Consider the following 26227-nt stretch of genomic DNA (forward strand, 5'->3'; position numbering starts at 1 on the left):
CTACACATCTTTGGGCACTAAGGGGCAATTTATCATGGCTGATCCGCCTAACCTGCAAATCTTTAGACTGTGGGAGGAAATCGGAGGACCTGGAGGAAACCCACTCAGACATGGGTAGAATGTGCAAACTACCCAGGGCCGGAGTTGAACCTGGATCCCTGAAGCTGTCAGGCCGCAGTGCTAACCACTGTGTCACCTTGCTACTAGCTGTTGGCAAGAGTGCAATGGATTTGATTGCAGAATATGGTTCATTGTCTGAGCTATGCTATAATTAATGCAACAGTGCTGGAACCAATCACTGGCACCGTGTCACAACGTCAGTCTCACAAAAAAATCAATTGCATTGTTCCAGAGATAGACATCGCATTATAAAATAATGGAACAAAGCAATTTTCTCAACTCAGCAAAGCAGGTATCTGTTCTGAATGCATAAAATCCATTTAATGATTGTTTTCCATCAAAGCATTTCAAATTGTTTGTGCGTAGGAAGATTTGACCTCAATCAGAAAGCCATCCTTCCAACTTATCTTGGAAAGAATGGTTTGAAACTGGGGCCAGGTGTAAAAATGATGCTGGAAAACTGGAGCTCTGTTTTCGGCCTTTGAGTTTTTGCATCTGTGGGAACCATACTGACATTATGGCGCACAAATGATTGACATTTACATTGCTGGCAGGAACCAACGTACTGTCACATTATTATCAATGTTTAGGGTTATGACGGCCACAGGGGAACAGTCAAAAGATCTTCCCCTGGGCTTCGTGGAGTACGAGCTCCCTTAATGAGGGAACTCAGGCTGGCCCAATAGGAAAGTAGCAACGAGGCTTAAAATCAGCTGTCTCTATTCCTGTCATGATGTGGAGATGCCGGCATTGGACTGGGGTAAACACAGTAATAAGTCTTACAACACCAGGTTAAAGTCCAACAGGTTTATTTGGTAGCAAAAGCCACTAGTTTTCGGAGCGCTGCTCCTTCATCAGGTAAGTGGGAGATCTGTTCACAAACAGGGCATGTAAAGACACAAACTCAATTTACAAAATAATAGTTGGAATGCAGATCTTTATAGGTCATCAAATCTTAAAGATTCTGAGAATCACTGAGCAGAGACTGATAGCCAAGTTCCGCACATGAGGACGGCCTCAACCGGGATCTTGGGTTCATGTCACACCATCTGTAACCCCCACAACTTACCTGGGCTTACAAAATCTCACTAACTATCCTGTCTGGAGACAATACACATCCCTTTAACCTGTGCTTAACACTCTTTCCACTCACATTGTCTGTACCTTTAAGACTTGATTACTTATATAAAGATTTACATTCCAACCATTATTCTGTAAATTGAGTTTGTGTCTTTATCTGCCCTGTTTGTGAGCAGAACTCCCACTCACCTGACAAAGGAGCAGCGCTCCAAAAGCTAGTGGCTTCTGCTACCAAATAAACCTGTTGGACTTTAACCTGGTGTTGTGAGACTTCGTACTCTATTTGTGTCAGCAGCCAAAGGAGTCCTGGACTTGACCTGTGCCCTGCAGCCACAGAAGCAGTGCATTATTCACCGCGTAAAGGGTGTTGGTGATGGAACACTGGCCTTGGTGAGATTGTTAGTTACCTTGTTTCCATCGATCTCTCACTTTGCACACACATCACAGACATCATTGGCAGGGAGCAAGGCTTTTTGAGTTTGACATGAAGAACCGTTTTGTTATAATAAAAAACATTTTCATTGATTTAATTACACATGCCTAATGAAGGAAATTTAACTAAATTAGACCTTGGTTTTAAGTATTTCTTTTAACATATTCAACAGCATCAACACAGGACAAGTAGAAAGACAATTGTTGGCCCTGGCAAATAACCCATCGGTACCCTAGCTAACATGTTTATGTCCAGCCATCTGGGTGATCCTTGATACGCGCATGGCAGCTAAAAGCTGGAAGGATCTTCGGCAACAGGGGGCTGTGGCAGTGCAGCGGGCCAGGAGCCATAAGCAGAGGCTATGTTGTGGCTTCCTGTTGGGCACCAGAGCCTCCAAGCATCTCCAGACATTGGATTTCCGGTGTCATCAGCTCCGCACCAGAAATCCTCACGGAGTTGATTAAACCATTTAAATAGTGATTACCATCTGATTAGCAGCCCTGGGAATGGATGCTCCAGACCTGCGAGCGTCTCCCCCTCCCACCAGGAGTGTTTCACTCCAGTGGGGTTTATAGCAGCTCCCCAGTGGTGGGTAGCTGGCGGCCCGATCCAGCTGGAGTGAAGCGGGGCCATGGAAGTCCCCCAGAGGGCTGGGAGTAAGAGGGATGCCAGCTTGGCCCCCAGGCAGTGCCCAAGGGTCAAAGCGGCAATGCCCAGATGGCAAGAGGGCATAATCAGAGAGGCAGGGCGATCGGTGGGGGTGGAGGGGGGAGGTCATGCTACCGTTCTGCTCTGGGAGGGAGGCCAGTGGTCAGGGCTGGCCATTGGGATGATGGGGGATTGGTCTGCCGGACGGGGTTGGAGCTGCAGAGACAGGGATAGGGACTGTGGGGGAGATCAGAAGATTGGAATTGCCATGGGGTGCAGGGAGGGGGGAGGGGGGAGAGAGGTGGGGTCGGGGATGCAGTTGGGGCTGGCCTGGACACGTGCATACTCATAAATCTGGACTAGTTTACTCTGTTCCTGACATATTGATACACAAACAGCAGGTTAAATTCCAACAGGTTTATTTGGTCGTAAAACTCACAAGCTTTCGGAACGGTGTTCCGGGGGAGGACGGGGATGGGGGGGAGGTGGGAGAAAAAAAAGTTGTTGGAGCAGTGACAGAGGTAATTGTGCTGGCCAGCGATCGGGAGGCTGGCAGTGTGGTGCTGCTGTGTGCGCGCACCAATCTCCGCTCTGACAGGATCAGCCTACGCGCAGTTGCCTGCTCAGCACTATGCTGCCGGCCTCTCCAGTGGGAATAGGCCCCACCTACTGACTTTTCAAGCCATCCATGCGAGGGCATGCTGTGATGCACAGAGAGTGTGGGAGATTCGTTTTGAAAATCCTGCTGAAAAAGAAAACAGCAGGCTTTACTTCATGTTTTTACATGAATTTGGCACTTAGAATCTTTTTGGGAGAATCCCACCCACAATGTTGGAGGGTACTGCTCATTTTCACAGGCAATGGTCGTGCACGCTCACCAGGTACAACAAGGATCGGACAGTGTTGTAGGAGGATGCAGATGCCTGCCATCATCGCAGCAACGATCTTCGCCCCTGGAAACACTGCTTTACTGAAATGTCAAGAAATCAGAACCTCGAGCTGCCTGTACATTCTGTTACATAGACCTCCCTGCTGCTCCTCTGTGTGGTTCCACTTTGTACTACCTAGCTGCAATTCTGTCCGCAGAAAGCTGCTGCTTACTTAGGTTTGGAAATAAGATTTTACTGGGCGTGCTATGGGGCGGCACAGTGATTAGCACTGCTGCCTCAGCACCAGGGACCTGGGCTCAATTCCCTCACAGTCTATGTGGAGTTTGCACATTCTCCTCGTGGGTTTCCTCCAGTTGCTCCGGTTTCCTCCCAAAGTCCAAAAGACATGCTGGTTTAGTCTTGCTAAATTCTCCCTCAGTGTACCCAAACAGGCGCCAGAGTGCAGCGGCTAGGGGATTTTCACAGTAAACTTCATTCCAGTGTTAATGTAAGCCTACCTGTGACTAATAATTAAACTTTATAAACATGATTAGCTGGTTTGCCATACTGATGTGACTCTGCTATGAGGCGCTCTGCATGTAGGCTACCATTTCCTATCAGTTCAACAAAGCCTCTCACTGACAGATAAGACAGCCTGAAATATGGTGAACCTGAAATATGGTGTACAGACGCGAAGGAAGATAAATGTTTGAAGCAGAGAAAAGGTCCAAAGAGGACATGGAGAACCATGGAACACAAGGTTCAAATCTGCAAAAAAAAAGCTGCTGAAAAGAATGAAGGAACAGAGGCCCTGTTTTTACCGGGGTGGGTGAGGCTCGCAGAACACATTCTCCATTGACTCGGGCACGATCTTATGAGCCTTGGGTGGGCCAAATTCCAGCCAAAGGCTGCAAGTGAGACACAGCTCAGAAAGACATGTAGAAAAGTATACATCTGCAGAAAGCTACCAAAAATACTGGGTGTATGAACATGGCAAATTTAGCAAACTTTCCAATCCTGTCTCAAGTCAAAATGATTACTGGTATGTTGCAGAATTGGCAGTTTTATCTGCCTATAATGCCAAAACTATGAGAATGCAACAGACATCATGAACAAGCCTGAAGTGACAAGAGTAGCCACATTGGTAATACTGCTGGGGAGAGTCTGCTACAAACGATACATCACCCTAACTGTTGAGCAAAACAAAAAGATGACAAAGGTTTTAAATTCACATTTTGAGCCGAGGGAATGCTCCATATGAACATTATATATTCAACACTAGAGTTCAGAGTGAAAAAAGACCATTGAATGGTATTTGACAACAGCAATACAATTGGCCGAAACATTTACAAATGGACACCTAAGAGATGATCTGATTAAAGATGAATTCATCTTTGGCATAAGAGACTACTCGATGAGAGCAAATCTACTGAAAGATGAGAAAGTGACATGAAAGAAAGTGATGGACGTATGTTGAAATGTGGATGTTGTGGAAAAACAGCGAAAGTGTACATATGACAACACAGACCTGGAGATATATTATGCTGAGCGATAGTCCAAGACAAGAGAGACAAGAGAATCACAGGCAAAGGGTTGGATGCAGAGGAGAGCATGCACAGGAAAAGAAGAATTGCCCAGTATGAGGAAAGCCATATTTTAACTGCAGGAAGCAAAATCGTTTCACAGCCAAATATTTGGCCAGAAAACAGTAAAACATGCTTATGCAGATCGCCACTGGAGAGATATCAGCAGACGAGCCTGCTGAAGAATTGATACATGACACAACAAGTCAGTCTTTCCGATAGATCTTCCAGCTTTAGTGTCTTCTCGGAGGTCGAGTTTCCAGTCTCAAAGTGCTCTTGAAGATCCATCTTTTTTGTTCAGTGGTGGGTCAATGTCGGGGAACTTACTACCCATACTATCAAGTCCACTCTTATGAAAGATGGTGCAAAACCAGGATGCGTAATTAGTTATGCCAAGGACAGAAGATACGGCAGTTGGCCTCTGTCGCAGGAAACATTATCTGTTCTTGCCCCCACCCAGGATTTAGTCCCAGATGAGGAAATTCCATCCTATGTTGGCAATGTATGTGCAGAGATTGACTGTGGAGAAAACAGCTGTAAATGATTGAGAACAACGGGCATATAGTGGGTAATGTAAGTAACTCGCTGTCACACAGGATCATGCATGCAAATGTTGTTTGCTGGATGTTTGTATCTTTTATTTGATTACAAGACAAGGCATCCAATTTTTTTAATAGGAATAGCATCTCAACTTTCAAATGAGGCACCCTAGATCATAGCTGCAGCCTCCATCTTATTGCATATCCCTTCTGATGCTGGTTCAGCTCTGATTTGTCTTTTTCTTTCTCTTTGAATTCAGATGGTTGCTTTTCAACCATTCACACCTCACCTGGGCTCACCTCTTGTTTACCTTACCCACTTGTACCAAATTGTTTGTTATTTAATCTCTTCTGCCCTATCAAAGGGCTTTGCTTTTGCCTTTCTCCCCCTCCCCTCCCCCATTTTACTTGCTCAAAACCTCTGACCTTTCTATCTTTCCTCAGTTCTGATGAAAGGTCAGCATCATCAACCTGCAACATTAACTGTCCCCACAGATGTGGCTTGATCCACTGAGCGTTTCCAGCATTTTGGTCTGTGCAAGACCATCACGGCTTCACTTGGGAGTGCACAGTTTTGACCTCACAGGAATTGCTCAAGTCTGAAGTGATAACCTCAGAACGTGAACTCTCTCCCCCATCTTCACCCCGTTTCCATTGATTTTATTTATTTATATTTTCATTTCTTCCATCATTTTATTTTTCCACCCTTTTTAAATCTCACTTTCCATCTCCCCTCACCACAGTCTCCTCTCCTCCCTCTTGACTAGGGCTATTGGTGACATGTCTCAGATTGCTTTTTGACACTCTGCTTATTGTTATAATTCAGGTCAGAAACTCCAAAGAGTTTTATGAAGTCCACCTGGATCGTAAGGTTTGCAATTTGAATTTGGATGGGGTGAGCATGAAATGTTTCACTTCAGGTACGATTCAATTGACCCATTGGAGAGCTTTTATCAAATAAAGTTTGTATAAGAATACAGTTAACATACACAAGATAACTTTTACCAATTACAAACAAGAACAAAAAAACAACCATGATATTGTATAAACATTCACAGCCAAATACCGCTCCAATCAAACAAATCCCATAAGCAAAACTCTTGCCGCAGGCTTAGCACTGAAAATACGAATGCTCACATGATGCTGGAACTTAGTAATAAGAAATAGGAGCAGGAGTAGGCCATCTGGCCCTTCGAGCCTGCCCCGCCATTCAACAAGATCATGGCTGATCTGTCGTGGCTCAGTTCCACATTCCCGCCCTCTCCCCATAACCCTTAATCCCCTCGCTTATCAAAAACCCATCAACCTGCGTCTTAAAAATATTTAGCGAGGTAGCCTCCACCACTTCAACGGGCAGAGAATTCCAGAGATTCACCACCCTTTGAGTGAAGAAGTTCCTCCTCAACTCCGTTCTAAACCGCACCCCCTTTATCTTGAGGCTGTGCCCCCTAGTCCTACTGTCATTTCTGAGCGGGAAGAGCCTCTCCACCTCTATCCTATCCATCCCATTCATCATCTTATACGTCTCAATGAGATCGCCCCTCATTCTTCTAAACTCTAACGAGTACAAGCCTAGTTTATTCAGCCTCTCCTCATAGCTCAACCCCCTCAACTCCGGCATCAGCCTAGTAAACCTCCTCTGCACTCCCTCCAAGGCCAAAATATCCTTGCGTAAGTACGGCGCCCAAAACTGCACACAGTACTCCAACTGCGGCCTCACCAATGCCCTATACAGCCGCAGCAAGACCTCCCTACTTTTATATTCAATCCCCCTCGCTATGAAGGCCAGCATCCCATTCGCCTTCCTGACCACCTGCTGCACCTGCAAGCTGGGTTTTTGCGACTCATGCACAAGGACCCCGAGGTCCCTCTGCACCGTCGCCTGCTGCAGTTTTTCGCCACTTAAGTAATAATCCTTCCTACCATTATTCCTACCAAAGTGGACCTTTGAATAGATGCTACTGTTCTCTGAATACAGATACGGACAAGCTTGAAGTCAGAACAGCTTCCCAAATCGCTAAGAGAAGAGAGAGGGAAATTCTAGGTACTAACTAATAGAACACCCTCTGCAGAATTTTCACTCATGGAAGGCCAGGAGACCTGCTTCTGACCAGGCAACAGAATTTACAAGACCTAGAGGGGGAGGGGGAGGGGGAGGGGGAGGGGGAGGGGGACTGCTTTTCAGTCTGATGTCCAAATAACTTCGAAAGTAAAACTGCAGCCAGCAGACAAACTAACCTTGAATTCTCTATGAAGAAAAAGAACCATCCACAACACATGACCTGCCAACCAGTCATAAATTCCAAGTGAATGCATTGCATTATGCCCAGATTAAAAATAAACAAAACCCCATTTAAGCCACTGAAACTGCAATGAAAGGACTTCTAGCTGACAGCTCAGTAACAATGAAAAAACCAAAAGGCCTGCTTACAAACTGCAGAGAATGTAATTTCAGAGAAAAAATACATTTCTTTAAGTATACTAGTGTAATATTGTCTTTGTTATGCCATTAACGCAATCTGATCTCTTAATATAGCCACTATCATCAGCCTTCTTAGACATGATCACCACCATTTACATTCCCTTTGTCTTTTTGTCTCTGACATATTTGTCAGTTCCCCCTCCCTCTCCACCCAATCCTGACAGTATAAATTTCATCCTATTTTCTATTGCATTCAGCTCTGACAGAGAGTCATCCTGACTCGAAACATTGCTCTATTCTCTCTCCATACATGATGTCAGACCTGCTGAGATTTTCCAGCATTTTCTGTTTTGTTTTCGTTTGTTCACATGTTGATACAAAACCCAAAACCCTGCCCCTGGACTTAGTTTTAATTGAGGAATTTCTCCCAATCTTTTTTTTGCCCGCAAGTTAGGAAAATCAGCTAAAATTACTTCCATAATTATTATTTAAGATAATAGAAACTAGATAAAAAGCAGCTTTTCAAAGGTGTTGGTCTTGGCTTAACTGTAGTACTCTCAACCCTAAATCGAGAGTTTGTCAGTTCCTGCCAAAGAGACTTGAGTGGATAATCTAAATTGCACTTCTGTGCAGCACTGTGAGGGCGCTGCTTTGTCAGAGATGATAGTTACATGATGCTAAACTGAAATCCTGGGAGGGATTTTCCAACCACACTTTCCCCAAAACAGGGAAATTCCGCCTGAGGTCAATGGACCTTTGCATGGTGGGCGGGACAGGAAAATTTCTGTCAGTATCTGCTATCTCAGATGGAAACGAAGGATCCCATGTTACATTTCAAGAAGAGCAGTGGAGTTCTGCTACAGAGCTCTGACCAATATCAAACCAAACTAGCTGGTCAATTCTTCGCTGCTTATCTGCAAATTTGGCTACTGAGTTTCCCCATGTTTGAAGGGAGCTGCATTTTAAAATTAGATCACCTTCTGTGAGGCATTTCAAGACATCTCAAAGTCACGGAATGCCGTAAATAATGCAGATTTGTTCTTCTTTATGAAGCTGTTTGCTGTGTCCTGTACGTGCTACCACATAGCATTTGATAGATAGCACATTCTAAGTACAAGCCTATAGTTAATGTTTTGCACGTGGAAGCCTCAGGATGCACTCCTGTTACCACGGGGGAGTTTGCTGCAGTTTTGAACCTTACATTCTTCAACGGACAATGAATTTTTGAATATTCCTACCATGTAATTTATAGGGAATGGAACTGTATATGGATACAGCAATGAAAAAAAATGTGAGAGCAGCAAAAGAGACTGGAAGAAAGACAGGTAGAAAATAAGAGTGAGTGTGTGGGATGGCTCCAAAATGGGAGAGAGCTTAAGAGGAGAAAATACCTGGTAAGAATGACAAAAAGAGGGCCCTTCAGACATTTGAAAGAATGGATTGGGTAAACGGTTGGTTTTAGTTTTGTCACTGGATGCTCTGTAGGCAAACTATAACATTAATTTCAATACTTATATTTTGCAGGTTCAAGTAATGTAGTGCTATTCTTATAATTTTATCTAATATCCTTAATGCTAAATAAATGAGAAGTGTAACCAATATTTAACTTTGAAATGCGTGACTGATTATTGCAAGAAAGATTAATGGAAGCAAAGTTGGATATCATATTGTCTCCATACAACAAGACAAGACATGACATGCTAGTTCGGTGCACTGGCCATGCTCAATTCTCCCTCAGTGTACCCGAACTGGTACAGCTGGAATGTGGCGACTAGGGGATTTTTCACAGTCATTGCAGTGTTAATACAAACCTGCTTATGACAATAATAAATAAACTTAAAATCGATATTTATTTATTCATTCACTTTTTTTTATTCATTCGAGGAACATGGGTGTCGTTGGCTGGTTAGCATTTATTGCCCATCCATTGGTTGCCCTTGAGAAGGTGGTGGTGGAATGATATTGGTGGCGCTGGTAAAGTCAGCATTTATTGCCCGTTTCCATGCCACTAAGGGGCTTGCAACCATTTCTGAGGGCAGTTCAAACACAGCCACAATACAGGCCATTCTGAGGATGTTAGATTTCCTTCCCTAAAGGATAATAGTGAGTCTGATAGTTTCTTAATAATAGTTTCATGGTTGCCGATACCGGCAGTTTTTCTAAAATTTGATTGATTTTGTGGCATGATAGTCATATCAGCTTTGGTCTAAAAACATCTGGAGTTCAAGTAGGATTATACACCACTACATGCTCCATAAATGGAACAGAGTTGTTGCGATTCAATCCAGAATTTTGTAAAACGTTTCTCTGGTCTTCACTTAAACTGCAGTTTACTTACTTTGAAATTCATTTTCATGCATGACAGATAACCTAAGCCTCTGATTTCTGCAGAGCATCTCATTGTTTCATTGTCAACCCATAAGTCATGCAGACTCGCTTTATTTCCTTTCAGGCTGCCTGGAATTTTTGGTAAAATATCTCTGAAGCTGGAAGAAAGGTTGATTTTTATTTTATTACATTTGAAAGGCAGAATAATCAAGAACATATGGTCCGTGACCTTATTAAATCAGAATTGCTTACAAACAAAATCCCTGCAGTTTGACAGAACCGGGGCTTGCTAGAACAGTGTTTCATGATGCATCACAAAAGAATTTTCACATTTTTGAAAATCCACATGGTTTAGAAAGAATTCTGACTAAAATTAGAGGCCGTGTTTACAATCGCTTATTCATCCTCTTGTCACTTGGGTGTTTAATTTGGAAATGAGCGCTGTCTCCATAAAATAGTACTTTCTGTCATCACGTTTCAACCATCTCTCTTGGTGCACTAAACTCCCTCTGCAGATGCAAATGTTGGCCTGGGGTGTCTGCAATGAGATCTAAAAGGTTCATAAGATTATCGGGTTTCTGTCTGCTTGGAGTCGCCTGCCTGTCAGTGAGAAGAGCATCTTGATAATCCCAAGTTCCAGTTCTTTTTCTGTTGACTTCCTGGCAAGTTACTTTGCTACTTTTTTGAGTTTGATTTGATTTATTATTGTCACATATATTAGCATGCAGTAAAAAGTATTGTTTCTTGCGCACTACATGAAGTGTACTGTTCATTGAGAAGGAAATGACAGAGTGCAGAATGTAGTGTTACAGTCATAGCTAGGGTATAGAGAGAGATCAACTCAACGCCAGGTAGGTCCATTCAAAAGTCTGACAGCAGCAGGGAAGAAGCTGGTCTCGAGTTGGTTGGGACGTGACCTCAGACTTTTGTATCTTTTTCCCGAAGGAAGGTGGTGGAAGACAGAATGTCCAGGGTGCGTGGGGTCCTTAATTATGCTGGCTGCTTTGCTGAGGCAGTGGGAAGTGTAGACAGAGTCAATGGATGGGAGGCTGGTTTGCGTGATGGATTGGGCTACATTCACGACTTTTTGCAGTTCCTTGCGGTCTTGGGCAGAGCAGGAGCCGTACCAAACTGTGGCACAAGCAGGAAAATGCTTTCTATGGTGTCTCTGTAAAAGTTGGTGAGAGTCATAGCTGATTTGCCAAATTTTCTTAGTCTTCTGAGAAAGTAGAGGCATTGATGGGCTTTCTTAATTATAGCGTCGGCATAGGGGGTCCCGGGCAGATTGTTGGTGATCTAGACGCCTAAAAACATGAAACTATTGATCCTTTTTACTTCATCCCCATTGATGTAGACAGGAGTATATTCTCCTTCAGGCTTGCTGAAGTTGATGACAATCTCCTTCATTTTGTTGACATTGACAGGGAGACTATTGTCATCGCACCACTTCACCAGATTCTCTATCTCATTCCTGTGCTCTGTCTTGTCATTGTTTGAGATATGTCCCACTACAGTGGTGTCATCCCCAAATTTGACAATCACATTGGAGGGGAATTTGGCCGCACAGTCACAGGTGTTTAAGTAGTATAGCAGGGGTCTGAGAACACAGCCTTGTGGGGCATCGGTGTTGAGGATGATTGTGGAGATGTTGTTGCCTATCCTTACTGATTGTTATCTGTGAATTAGGAAGTTCAGGTTCCAGTCGCAGGGGGAGGAGCCGGGGCCCAGACCACAGAGTTTGGAGATGAGTTTCATGGGGCTGATGGTGTCAAAGGCTGATCTGTAGTCAATAAATAATCTACAAATCAGTCTACGAGATTATGAGAGACATGGACAGAATGGATAGGCAGAAGCTTTTTCCGAGGGTGGAAGAGGGGGCATAGGTTTAAGGTACGAGGGGCAAGGTTGAAAGGAGATATACGAGGCAGATTTTTTTTTAAACACAGTGAGTAGTGGTGCCTGGAACTCGTTGCCGGGGGAAGTTGTGGAAGTGGATACAGTATGACTTTTAAGTGGCGTCTTGACAAGGACATGAATAGGATGGAAATAGAGAGCTATGGTCCCCAGAAGGGTAGGGGATTTTAGTTTAGATGGGCAGCATGGCCGATGCAGCTTGGAGGGCCGAAGGGCCTGTTCCTGTACTGTAATTTTCTTTGTTCTTTGTGTATTGTCTCCAACCAGGACAGTTAGTGAGACTTTGCAAGCCCAGGCAAGTTGCGGGAGTTACAGATAGTGTGACATGAACCCAAGATCCCGGTTGAGGCCATCCTCATGTGTGCAGAACTTGGCTATCAGTTTTTCCTCTGCGATTCTGCGCTATTGTGCGTCATGAAGGCCGCCTTGGAGAATGCTTACCGGGGGATCAGAGGCTGAATGCCCATGACTGCTAAAGTGTTTGCCAACAGGAAGAGAACACTCTTGCCTGGTGATTGTTGAGTGGTGTTCATTCATTCGTTGTCCTAGCGTCAATATGGTCTCACCAATGTACCATGCCTCAGGACATCATTTCTTGTAGCGTATCAAGTAGACAACATTGGGCGAGTCGCAAGGTACTGTTTACCTGGTGGATGGTGTTTTCATGCGAGATAATGGATTGTGTCGAATTCACCAACCTCGACCACAGCTGGGATTTTCCGGTCCTTGCTGCAATGAATGGAGTTTTGGCCGAGCACCAAATTCTCTGTTCTTGCTGGCAACGAGAGCAGGATGTACACCACTGGAAAATCCTGCCCAATATCTGCGGGGGTTCCTCAGAACTGTCTCAATGGTTCCCATGAGTACGTGAATGTTCGACACAGGAGTCTATCAATCTGCAATGGTTCCCGAGAAGTGTGCCAATACTCATCAGGGTTCCCTCGAAAACGGGCTCAACGCTAGCCATAGTTACCTTTGTTGAGGTTCAGGACCCTGGTCTCAGAATTCTACCATATTAAGGTCACTCGTCTCCAAGAGTTCTGTCACAACGAGACTACCAACTAATCTGTTTTCATTGCACCACACCCTGTCTAAAATGGTCTGTTCCCTTATCAGTTCCTTAACACATTGCTCCAGAAAACCATTCCATATGCAGTCCAGAAATTCCTCCTCTATTGTACTGTGACTGATTAGATCCTCCCGATCTATATAGAGATTAAAATCACCCATAATCACAGATGCTCCTTTAACACATGCATCCCTAATTTCCTGTTCAATGCTTTTCGCAACATTAACACTATAGTCTGGTCATCTATACATCACTCACACCAATGTCTTTTGTCCCTGTTGTTGTCGACCCATACAGATTCCACATCATCTATGCTAATAATCACTGTTCCTGCACTGTCATTGCGTCAAAATCTTGGCACTCCCTCCCTAACAGCACTGTGGGGTGTATCTGCACCACAGGGATGGCAGCGGTTCAAGGCTTCTCAAGGGCAATTAGGCAGTGATGCTCAGGTCTCGTGAATGAATTCTTAAAAGTCCATGTGGTGTAGATACTCCAATAGTGCTTTGGGAAGGGACTTCCAATATTTTCACTCTGATGGAGGGCCAGAGGCCCTGTTCCTGTGCTGTACTTTTCTTTGTTGTTCTTTATGGTGAGAAACGTCAACCTAGTTCTCAGGATGGTGTGTGATTTGGAAGGGAACTTGAAGGTGAAGGTGTTCCCATGCATCTTCTGCCCTTGTCATTTTTGGAGGCAGCAGTTTCAAGTTTGGAAGGTTCTGTTGAAGGAGACTGGATGAGTTACAACAATGCAGATTGTAGAGGGCACACACTGCTGCCACTGTGCATCAGTGCAGGAAGGATTTAATGTTCAAGGTGGTGGGTGGGGTACCAAGGAAACAGGCTGCGTTTTCCAAGCGATGAGTATTCCACCTCACTACTGACCTGAAGGTGGTGGACAGAGTATGGCAGTAATGAGATGAGTTACTTTCCACAGAATTCCAAGCCTCTCACGTGCCTTTGTAGCTACAGTATTTATAAGGCTGGTCTAGTTCAGTTTTTGATAAATGGTAACGCCCAGGATGTTGATAGGAAGGGGGGATGAGGAGGGGGGCAGGTGGCAGAGTTCAGCAGAGGTGATACTGTTGAATGTCGTGAGTAGTTGGTTAGATTGTTGGAGATGGTCATTTTCCAGTAATTGCGTGATGCTAATTTTACTTGATTCCTGTTTTGCTGGAGTCCCTTGGTGGCCCTCCAGGTCAAATGCTATCTTGACATTGGCAGCCGCACACAGCTCAGGAATTCTGCTTATGTTTGGACCAAGGCTGTGAATGAAATCTGGAGCTGTGTCCCTGGTGGAACCCAAACTGAACATTGCCATTGCTGTGTCAGCAACACCTTCTACAAATCTACTGATGATCAAGGGATGTAACGGTATTTAGCCAGATTGGATTTGTTCTGTTCTTTGTGGCCAGGAGGGCAATTTTCCACATTCTCGGGTAGATGCCAGTGTTCTCGCTGCATTGGAATAGCTTGGCGAGGGGCAATGTTAGTTCTGGAATGCAAGTCTTCAGCACTACTGATAGCCTTTTTGTTGCATTCTGCTGAGGCAGATCAGTGACAGCTGGATATCCCAATTGTAAATAAAGGGTGATGGAAGACTAACTTGGATGAGACGATTGTATTGTGACAAGGAGTAAAGCAAGTTCTTTTCTTTCCTCTGAACTATCTTTATTGTCGAGACAAGTAATTCTCCAGTAAGAAAACTCCCTCTTTTCGGTAAACTGGAAGCCTTTGATGTGAGTATAGAAGACGGGGCCCAATACACAGAGTGCACGCGTTACTTTTTTTGGGTCAGCAATGTGGAGGATGAAAAGCAAAAAAAGTGATCCTGTTGATGGCATTTGGATTCTTGACCTTGTGTAATAAAAAGTCTGACCTACCCAGATGGCCCTGACTCCAAAACCTTTAATGAACTGGTGGACTTGGTTAAAGGCTATTATAACCAGAAATCTTCCATAATACTCCAGTGATACTGCTTAAGATGGAAGAGTAAACCCCTGGGGAATCTGTCACCAAATTTCTGACCAATTTACGAAAATTGGCACAGTGCTATGTACAACATGTTGCGAGATAGATGAACCATCTCGAAAGTACGTGAAAGTGAATGCCTATACAAGTACACACACCTGCCCTTTGGGATCTTGACTACACACACCATTTCCCAATGGGTTTTTGAGAACGTACTACAAGGGTTACCTCAGCTCGTGCCTGAATGATGCCTTGGTCACAGGAATGTGAACACCTAACAAACCTGGAAGAGGTCTTTTGATAATATTCAGAGGTCGGGATATGCAAAATGTGTCTTCCAAGCAATAGCCTATTTGGGCTATTGGCTGGATGGCAAGGACCTTCATCTGGAGGAGGACAAGGTGAGCGCCATTAAGAGGCACCAACTCCACGGAATGGAAATCCTTCCTGGGGTTTGTGACTTATTATGTGAAGTTTATTCTGAATTTGGTTTCTTTGCTGCCCACCCCCCCCCTTGCCTGCCCTATCACAGAAACATCAAAGGTGGCCTTGGGGAGCCACAGCTGGAGGCTTCCAACTGTGTTAAACGGAAACTTTTTCCTCTAATTTATTGGTCAATGTTGACCCCAAAAAGACCTTATCTCAACATGTGATACCTCCCCTTATGGGGTTGGGGTGGTCCTGGCACATTGCTGGAGAGAAGCCGATTGCATCTTGGACCCTCTCTGATGCTGAACGGAGGTAATCCCAGAGGGGCTGACAGTTTTTTTTGGCATTAAAAAATTCCATCAATACATCTACAGTAGACGCATCACCATAGTAACCGATCATAAACATTGCTGGGACTTTTTGAAGAAGACAAGGCAATGAGGCCCATGCCTCTGCCCAGATACAGCTGGGCCTTGTTACTGGCAGCTTTTGAATACTTCCTGGAACACCACCCCGGGGCCAGGATAGCTCATGCTGATGCACTGAATTGTCTGTCATTGCCCACAAGGCTGGCTTTGTTACCAGCTGTGGAAGAGGTCATGATGACCCTCAATTTTTTGGACATCTTGCTGGTGTGTGCACAGAAAATCAAGGCCTGGACATAAAAGGACACAGTCCTATCTAAATTAAAGTATATAGTGCTGTATGGGGGATTCCGAAGGCAGCCCTTAGATGAAATGAAACATTACTGGGTGAAGGAAGACAAGTTTAATGTTGAGGATGGCGTCATCCTCTGGGGTTCCTGCCTAGTTGTTCCTCGCCCAGGGTGATATTTGGGGAGTAGTCATCCTGGGAATTTGAAGATGAAAATGCCAAGTTTTGGACATAATTAAGCCTACTGTTCCCAAACCTGGGAAGAGAACTAGAAGAAGAACCATGATTCTGTCAGGACAGAAAGAACATTCAAAACCAGCAACCCAAGCCACGGATGGAACTTAAGGGACGGCCTCAGTTGGATCCTCAGGATCATAACAGAAGAAAGTGGGCCTGTACCTCATAAGGTCCAACTGCAGGGCAAAACTGTCAGGAAGCACCTGGACCATCTCAGAGTAGTAGGGATCCTGTGCCAGTGGAGGCCTCATTACAGCCTTGGGGGCGACCACTTCTTGTGTTAAGCCATGACTGAATGGTTGCCCCTTCGGGTGATGAGTACATGGATTCTGAGATGGAAGCAGAAGAAACTGGCATCTCAATTGAAGCAATGCCTCAGGAAGAACCATCGTCAGTAACTATACAGTGCTCCCTTTAGAAGTGAAGATCTGCAGTCCCCTTCACACCCCGTGTCTTGCCTCCAGGCCTATTGCGAAGTAGTGGAAAAAGCCTCCCAGTGGCAGTGGCGCTGGGGAAGAAATGAACATCGGTGGTGGGTGGAGGGGGGGTTGCTGTTTATGATGGCCACAGAGAAATCATCAATATATCACCCTGTGGGCCTGGTTAAATATGAGCTCCGCTATTAGGAGAATGTGGTTCTCCCAATAGGGAAAGAGCAGACGGTATGGGGGGATTAAAAGCAGATGGCTCCACTCAGGCTGACAGTCAATAGACTTCGGAACTAACCTGTACACTGTAGCTGCAGAGAGGTACTTTGAGCACTGTGCAAATAAAGGGTGATAGTGATGGAAGCTTGGCCTCAGTCAGATTATTACTCAAACATTGTGCCCAATATTACACTTAATCTCCATCTTTACTGATCACTAATTTCTTTGGCTGTGCTGATTAAGTCCGTAAATGTAAACAAACACTACAATGATTAACCACTCTAAATAAAGGGATATTCTTTATTGTATGATACAATGTAACATCCATTTCAACAGAAAAAACTTCAGTAAATCCTGTGACAAAGTTCAGATTTTGCAGACGTATAACCAATAGGAACAACCAATAACATTTCAATTTGAGTGTCAACCATTGCGAAGTTCATGTGGGTTTTTGAACTGCCGAGGCTAATTCCTGGTCTTTAGTGGCTGTGTGTGCAGCAAACACAGACACATGCATACCTGGGAGAGATTACAAAGCAGTTAATGCAACTGAAAGAGTTCGGGTGACATCACAAGCTCCAAGGCTGAAATTGATCCCATCGCATCTGTTGTTGTTTATGACATGATCTGTTTCAAATTTACGCGGGGATTATATTCTGGTTTTGGTTCATTCTTTGTGCCTGAAGGGTTTGGTGTTGCAGACATTAGCTGTCAAGATATGGCACGTTCTTGACTCACGATAATGCTTCTTTTCTGCACGACATTCAAAAATTAACATACGGAGCCTCCGCAGGAACTCACTCTGTAAAAGCACGGCCTGTTGTGGAGCTGAGTTGACCATTCCTCGGGTTATATGCAGCAGCAGTGCCAGTCTTCATGCTGTCAAAATGCTCCCCATGTTGAGGCAGAGATGCCGCCATTGGACTGGGGTGGGTGCGATAAATAGTCTCACAACACCAGGTTAAAGTCCAACAGGTTTATTTGGAATCACGAGCTTTTGGTGCGCTACTCCTTCATCAGATGACTGGAGTGGGAATTAAAGGTGGTGCTGTTCCCATGCATCTGCTGCCCTTTTCCTTCTAGATGATGGCGGTCATGGGTCTGGAACGTGCCGTCTCAGGAGCCTTGGTGAGTTCTACCCATGCATCGTGTGGGTGGTACGCATTGCTGCCACTGAGCATTGGTGCTGGAGGGAGTGAATGTTTGTGGATGGGGTGCCAGTTCAACAAGCTTTGTCCTGAATGGTGTTGAGATTTGAGATTATAGTTGGAGTTTCACTTATCCAGAGAAGTCATATTCCTGTCTTGTATCTTGTAAATGATGGACAGCGCTTTGGGATGCCAGGTGAATTACTTGCTGCAGGATTCCTAGCCTCTGACCTGCTCTTGTAGCCACAGTATTTATCCGGCTAGTCCAGTTCAATTTCTTTAGTCCAAGAACTATGTCTAATTTTTTTCTTGAAACGAGACAACATTTTGGCCTCAACTAATTTCTGTGATAGTGAATTCCACACATTCACCACCCTCTGGGTGAAGAAATTTCTCTTCACCTCAGTTCTAAAAGGTTTCCCCCTTATCCTCAAACTATGACCCCTAGTTCTGGACTCCTCCACCATTGGTAACATTCTTTCTGAATCTACCTTGTCTAAGTCTGTTAGAATTTTGTAAGTTTCTATGAGAACCCCCTCATCCTTCTAAACTCAAGTGAGTATAAGCCTAACCGACCTCATCTCATTTGACAGTTCTGCCATCCTAGGAATCAGCCTGATAAACCTTCTTTGTCCTCCCTCTATGCCAAGGTCATCCTTCCTCAGATAAGGACACCTAAACTGTATACAATACTCCAGGTGCGGCCTCACCAACACCCTACACAATTGCGGCAAACCATTCCGATCCCTATACTCAAATCCTCTTGCTTTGAAAGTCAACATACCATTGCCTTTTTTATTGCCTGCTATACATGCGCGCTTACTTTCAGTGACTGATGCACGGGGACACCAAGGTCTCGCTAAGGATCCACTTCTCTCAATTTACACCCATTCAAGTAATAATCTGTCTTCCTATTACTGCTACCAAGGTGGATAACCTAACATTTATCCACAATACACTGCACCTGCCATGCATATGCCCACACATTCAGCTGTCCAAATCACCCTGAAGCATTTGTTCATCCTTTCCACAGCTCATCCTCCCACCAACTTTGTATCATCTGCAATTCTGGAAATAATACATTCAGTTCCCACTTCCAAATCATGAATATATAGTGTGAATATTTGGAGTCCTAGCATTGATCCCTGAAGAAGCCCACTAGTCACTGTCTGCCAGTCAGAAAAAAGACCCATTTATGCCAACTCTTTGCTTCCTATCTGCAAACCAGCTTTCTATCCATCTCAAGATATTCCCTGCAATCCTATGTGCTTCAGCTTTACATAGTAGTTTGTTATGTGAGACCTTGTTGAAAGCTTCCTGGAAGTCTAAATAAACCATATCCACTTGTTCTCCTCAGTCAACTCTACTAGGTACATCCTCAAAAAATTCCAATGGATTCATCAAGCATGATTTCCCTTTCATAAATCCATGCTGACTTTGACTTCCAAATGCTGAGTTATGAAATCCTTGATAATAGACTCGAGCAACTTTCCAAGTACTAAAATTAGGCTCAGTGGTCTATAGTTCCCAGTTTTATTCCTATCTCTTGTTTTGAATAGCAGTCTTACATTAGCTAATCTATAGGAACTAATCCAGAATTCAAAGAATTTTGGGGAATAACCACCAGTGGAGCTATTATTTTCAGGGCCACTTCCTTCAGTACTTTCAGATGAAGCTGATCAGGACCTGGAAATTTATTCACTTTCAATCCCATCAATTTCCCCAAAACCATTTCTCTACTAATGCTGATTTCCTAAAACACATTTCTCTCAGAACTCCTCGTGCATTAATCATGTCTTCCTTTGTGAAGACTGAAGCAAAGTAGAATTTAATTCCTTGGCCATTTCTTTATTCCCCGTTATGAATTCTCCCATTTCTAAAGGGCCTACATTTGTTTTTGTCAATCTTTTTAAATATCTGTAGAAACTTTTATAGGCAGTTTTTATGTTCCCGCGAGCTTACACTCGTTTTTCCCTTCTTAATCAATCCCTTGGTCCTCCTTTGCTGAATTTTAAACTACTCCTAATTCTCAGGCCTATTGCTTTTCCTTGCCAATTTGTGTGTTTCTCCCTTGAATCTGATACTATCTCTAATTTCCCTTGTAAGCCTTGGTTTGGCTACAGTTCCCTCATTGCTCTTGTGCCAAACAGGAATAAACAACTTCTGGAGTTAACCTATTCGTTATTTAAATGCTTCCCATTACCTGTCTCTCCTCACATTGATCTTTATTTGTTTCCATTGGCAGTGAAATGCAAAACGGTTTTTAAAATTATTTGATGGATGTTAGCATCACTGCTGAGGCCAGCATTTGTTGCTCATCCCTAATTGCCCTTGAACTGAATGGTTTGCCAGATCATCTCAGAGGGCAGTTAAGAGTCAACCACACAAGGTTAGGGTTAAGCAGAAATTGGATCTTGTAGAGCTAATGTTTCACTCTAAGTTCTTCAGCAGACATGAATAGAAATAAGACCATCAGAAATAGGAGCTCAGGTAGGAAATTTGACCCTTCAACCCAACTGCACCATTTATCAGATTAAGGCTGATCTTCTATCTCAACCCCTCCTTCCTGCATTGTGCCCATGTTCCTTAATTTTCTTGCTACCGAAAGCCTATCCATTTCTACCTTTCATAGACTCTGATTTTATTATCACGTTGCTCCTGTTTTCAGGTGCAAAAACTTGGTAAATTCGGGCGTGAGGCGAGTAGTGTGATCTGTGCTCACCTCTGTGCCGATTCCCCCTTTACTAAGGCCCATAAATGGCAGCGATCGGGACCATGCCAGGAACTGCCATGACAGCCATTTAAGTGTATTTGCATGCATTTAAATTGACTTAATGGGCTGCACACCCAACTTTACTGGCGATTCCCGCATTACCACCGCGTTCACCTATCCAGAATCAGCACAAAACAGACATACCCCATGTAAGTACAATTCGGTCGCTCCATCAGTGAGGGTTAGTGAGTGCCAAGCATCTGACAGTTCTCTGCTTGAGATCGACGGGGAGTGGAAGCAGGGACCACTGCCACTCTACCTGAGATTGGTGGGAGGGGCCCGCAATCAGACCGGGTAGCGGGGGAATAAGAGGTTCAATAATGTAATGGGGGTAGGATAATGTCCGTGGGGGCCGGGGAAGTATTATCCGGCCCGAGAGGGATACGGCAGGGGAGCAGCATTCTATCTTCTCTTTTCTGCGCGTGTGCAGTTGGAGGCACCAATCGAAGCTGCAGGGTTTCGGGCACGTTAAGCGCCACCCACAGGCTTCTGAAGCACGATTCAGAATCAGTGATATTTTTTCAGACAGAATGCATATAGGGATGCATCAAAATGGGTCTAGAAGTCGGATCTGAAACAATCCCAGTTTCAAGTCCACCCAACGCTTAGAATCAAAATGGTAAAATAGGGCCTGCCGACTGTGTATTTACACTTCTCTAGAGGAGAATTCCAAAAGTTCACAACAGTTTGAGTGAAGAAATTGCTCTTCCACTCAATCCCAAATGGCCAAACTCTTATTTTCAGTCTGTGATCCCCATTCTAAATATCCTAGCCTGGTTTTCTCAGCATTTTCCCTCTCAAGCCCTCTAAGAATCTTGACAGATTGTCTCTCATTCATCTAAACTCCTCAATATCTCCTCACAGAAGGGCAGCATGGTGGCACAGTGGTTAGCACTGCTGCCTCATAGCGCCAGGGATTGGGGTTCAATTCCCAGCTTGGGTGACTGTCTGTGTGGAGTTTGTACATTCACCCCATCGCTGTGTGGGTTTCCTCTGGGTGCTCCAGTTTCCTCGCACAATCCGATAATGTGTGGATTAGGTGAATTGGCCATGTTAAATTGCCCCTTAGTGTTATGGGGACTAGCTAGGATAAATGCATGGGGTTATGGGGATAGGGCTTGGATGGAATTGTGATTGGTACAGATTCCATGGGCCAAATGGCCTCCTTCTGTACTATAGGGTTCTATGATTCTATAAGAACAATCCTCTCATACCAGATAACAGTCTAGTGATTTTCCAGCAGTCACAGTATTTCACTTGTGATAGTCTAGTAAAGCTGTGTTGCAATCCCTCGAAAGTAAATCTGTCCTTACTTTAATAAGGTATTTAATAATCCAAGTGCATCACCTCCTGCAAGTTCCTCTCCACAAGCCATCCAGACTTTGAAATATGTTGCCGTTCCTTCACTGTCACTGAATTAAAATCTACAAACTTCCTTCCTAACAGCACTGTAGGTGACCTACATCACATGGACTATGGCATTTAAAGAAGGCAACTCACCAGCACCTTCTGAAGGGCAATTAGGGATCAACAACAGATACTGGCCTGGCCAGCAACACCTACGTCCCATGAAATCATTAAAAATGCAATTCAAAGTAAGCTTTAAAAGAAAGATTAAAACTTAACATGGCTGTGAAGCCAAGATGCTCCCTGTCTCCTCAGTACCATGATTGGCCCACATCCCCACTCTCTGTTCCTCTTCAAACTTGGCCAAATAGCTCATCATCTAATAATGTCCAGCAAGTCTGTATTCTCTTCCTTTGAGGAAGTGAACTGCCGGTGGAGGTCCACCAGGTACTGGCATCTCCTACAATTAACCCGGCCCAAATTTCACACTCCCGATGGGATGTACATTGCAGTTGCATTACCAGCTTCACACGCAAAACTGAGCCCTGAAAATTTAAGGACTTGAGAAATAGGAGCAGGAGTTAACCATTCAGCCCTGTCAGTAAAGTCAGAACTGATTCCATTCTGGTCTTCATTCCACTTTCCTGCCTGCCTGCCATAGCCCTTGTGTTATAACCCAGGCCAGAAACTCCAAGGTTGTGAAGTAAGCCCAACACTAAGACCGGAATTTTACTAACCCACCCGCTGTGGGAATTGGAGAGGGTGAGGCATAGACCACGGAAAGGTCCATTGACCTTGGGTGGGATTTTACAGTTTTCAGACAAGTGATACCATCAAATCCCACCCCAAGTTTTTACATTTGATTTTGGCATTAGGGTGAGAATAAGGTGTTACATTCCAGGTATGATTCAAATGACCCACTAGGAAGCTTTTATCAAATTAAGTTTATTTAAGAACACAGTTAGTATTGTAAGAAAAATTAGCATGACGCTTACCCCTTACAAGAATCAGCCATGATATTGTATAAACCTTAACAGCCAACTATGATGTTCCAATTCAAACAACACCTAAAAACATAGAACATAGAACACTACAGCACAAACAGGCCCTTCGGCCCACGAGTTGCACCGATCACATCAACACCTACCAACCTGCAGACCTATCTATAACCCTCAATCTCATTAAACCCCATATACTCATCCAGAAGTCTTTTAAAAGACCCCAGCGAGTTCGCCTCCACCACCACTGACGGCAGCCGATTCCATTCACTCACCACCCTCTGAGTGAAAAACTTACCCCTAACATCACTTCTGAACTTCCCTCCTTGCACCTTAAATCTGTGTCCTCTCGTAGCAACCATTTCAACCCGGGGAAGTAGCCTCAGAGTCCACCCTATATATTCCTCTCAACATTTTGTAAACTTCTATCAGGTCGCCTCTCAACCTACGTCTCTCCAGGGAAAAGAGTCCCAGCTCCCTCAACCTAACTTCATAAGGCATGCCTCCCAGTCCAGGCAACATCCTTGTAAATCTCCTCTGTACCCTCTCAATAGCTTCTACATCTTTCCTATAGTGAGGCGACCAGAACTGCGCACAATACTCTAAATGAGGCCTGACAAGGGTCTTATAAAGTTGCAGCATTACCTCCCGACTCCTAAACTCAATCCCTCGATTAACGAAGGCCAGTACACCATACGCCTTCTTGACCACCTCCTCCACCTGCGAGGCCGATTTAAGAGTCCTGTGGACCCGGACCCCTAGATCCTTCTGCTCTTCAACACTACTCAGACTTCTGCCCTTAATAGTGTACTCGTTCATCCCGTTGGTTCTGCCAAAATGGACGACTACACATTTATCCGCGTTGAAGTCCATCTGCCACTTCTCCGCCCAATCCTGCATCCTATCTATGTCCTGCTGCAACTTTTGCCATCCTTCCAGACCATCCACAACACCACCGACCTTAGTGTCATCAGCGAACTTACTTACCCATCCCTCCACTTCCTCATCCAGGTCATTTATGAAAATGACAAACAACAAGGGTCCCAGAACAGATCCTTGAGGCACTCCGCTGGTGACTGACCTCCATTCAGAAAAAGCCCCATCCACAATCACTCTCTGCCTTCTGCAGGCAAGCCAATTCTGGATCCACAAGGCCAAAGGCCCTTGGATCCCATGCCCTCTCACCTTCTCAAGAAGTCTTGCATAGGGGACCTTATCAAACGCCTTGCTGAAGTCCATGTACACTACGTCCACGGCACTTCCTTCGTCAATGTGTTCAGTCACATTATCGAAGAACTCAACTAGGCTTGTAAGGCACGACCTGCCCTTGACAAATCCATGCTGACTATTCCTGATCATGTCAAACCTCTCCAAATGTTCGTAAATCTTGTCCCTCAGAAGCCTCTCCATCAGCTTGCCAACTACTGAGGTCAGACTCACCGGTCGGTAATTTCCCGGGCTATCTCTGTTCCCTTTCTTGAAAATAGGAACTACATCCGCAATCCTCCAATCCTCCGGAACCTCTCCCGTCTCCATTGACGACGCAAAGATCATCGCCAGGGGCTCTGCAATCTCTTCCCTCACCTCCCACAGAACCCTGGGGTACATCCCATCTGGTCCAGGCGACTTATCTACCTTGATAGAATTCAAAAGTTCCAACACATCCTCCTCCTTAATATTCACGTACTCAATCTTTTCCATCTGCTGCAAATCCATAACAAAATCTCCCAGATCAGCTTCCACTGTGAATACTGAGGCGAAGTACTCGTTAAGCACCTCTGCCATTTCTTCTGGTTCCACACAAACCTTTCCCCCCTCACCTTTTATAGGTCCTATCCCTTCTCTTCTTATCCTTTTACCTTTCACATATTTATAGAAGGCCTTGGGATTCTCCTTAATCTTACCCGCCAAGGTCTTCTCATGACCCCTTCTGGCTCTCCTAATTTCCCTTTTAAGTTCCTTCCTACAGTCCTTATACTCCTCAAGATCTTTAACCTCTCCTAATTCCCTGAACCTCTTATACACCTTCCCTTTCCTCCTGACTAGGTTCAACACAGCCTTTGTGCACCACGGTTCCCGCGACCTACCAAAACCCCCTTGTCTCATCGGAACGTTGTCATTCAGAGCTCCAGACACACATTCCTTGAATATCTGCCACCTTCCTTCGGTACTTTTCCCTAAGAACGCCTCCTTCCAGTTTATTTGTCCAAGTATCTTCCTGACTTCTTCGTATCTCCCCTTACCCCAGACAAACACCTTCCTAGCCTGCCTGATCCTATCTCGTTCCAATGCAATTGTGAAGGAGATAGAATTATGGTCACCATTTCCAAGATGCTCTCCTACCGAAAGATCCATCACCTGCCCTGGTTCATTCGCCAGTACCAGGTCAAGTACAGCCTCTCCCCTCGTAGGCTTATCCACATACTGTGTCAGGAAACCTTCCTGAACACACCTAACAAACTCCTCCCCATCCAAACCCCTTACCCTAGGGATATTCCAGTCGATGTTTGGGAAATTGAAGTCTCCCATCACGACAACTCTGTTATTAAAACATCTCTCCAGAATCTGTTTCCCTATTTGCACTTCAACTTCCCTGTCACTATTGGGCGGCCTATAGAATACACCCAGCAAAGTTTTCGACCCTTTGCTGTTTGTAACTTCCACCCACAGAGATTCTGTAGACAGTCCCTCCACAACATCCTCTTTCTCTGCAGCCATGACACTGTCCCTGATCAACAGTGCCACTCCACCACCCCTTCTGCCACCCTCCCTGTCCTTCCTGAAGCACCTGAAGCCTGGCACCTGAAGTACCCAGTCCTGTCCCCGAGACATCCAAGTCTCCGTAATGGCCACTACATCACAATCCCAAACAGCAATCCACGCCCTAAGCTCATCTACCTTATTCACTACACTCCTTGCATTAAAATATATACACTTCAGCCCCTCAGTCTGGGCATTTCCCATCTCCACCGCCTGTCTAACCTCCCTCCCATACTGCCTGCGGTCCTCCCCTACCGCC

This window comes from Carcharhinus amblyrhynchos, chromosome 21 (genome assembly GCF_965287045.1).
Source record: "Carcharhinus amblyrhynchos chromosome 21, sCarAmb.v2.hapA, whole genome shotgun sequence".
NCBI lineage: Eukaryota > Metazoa > Chordata > Chondrichthyes > Carcharhiniformes > Carcharhinidae > Carcharhinus > Carcharhinus amblyrhynchos.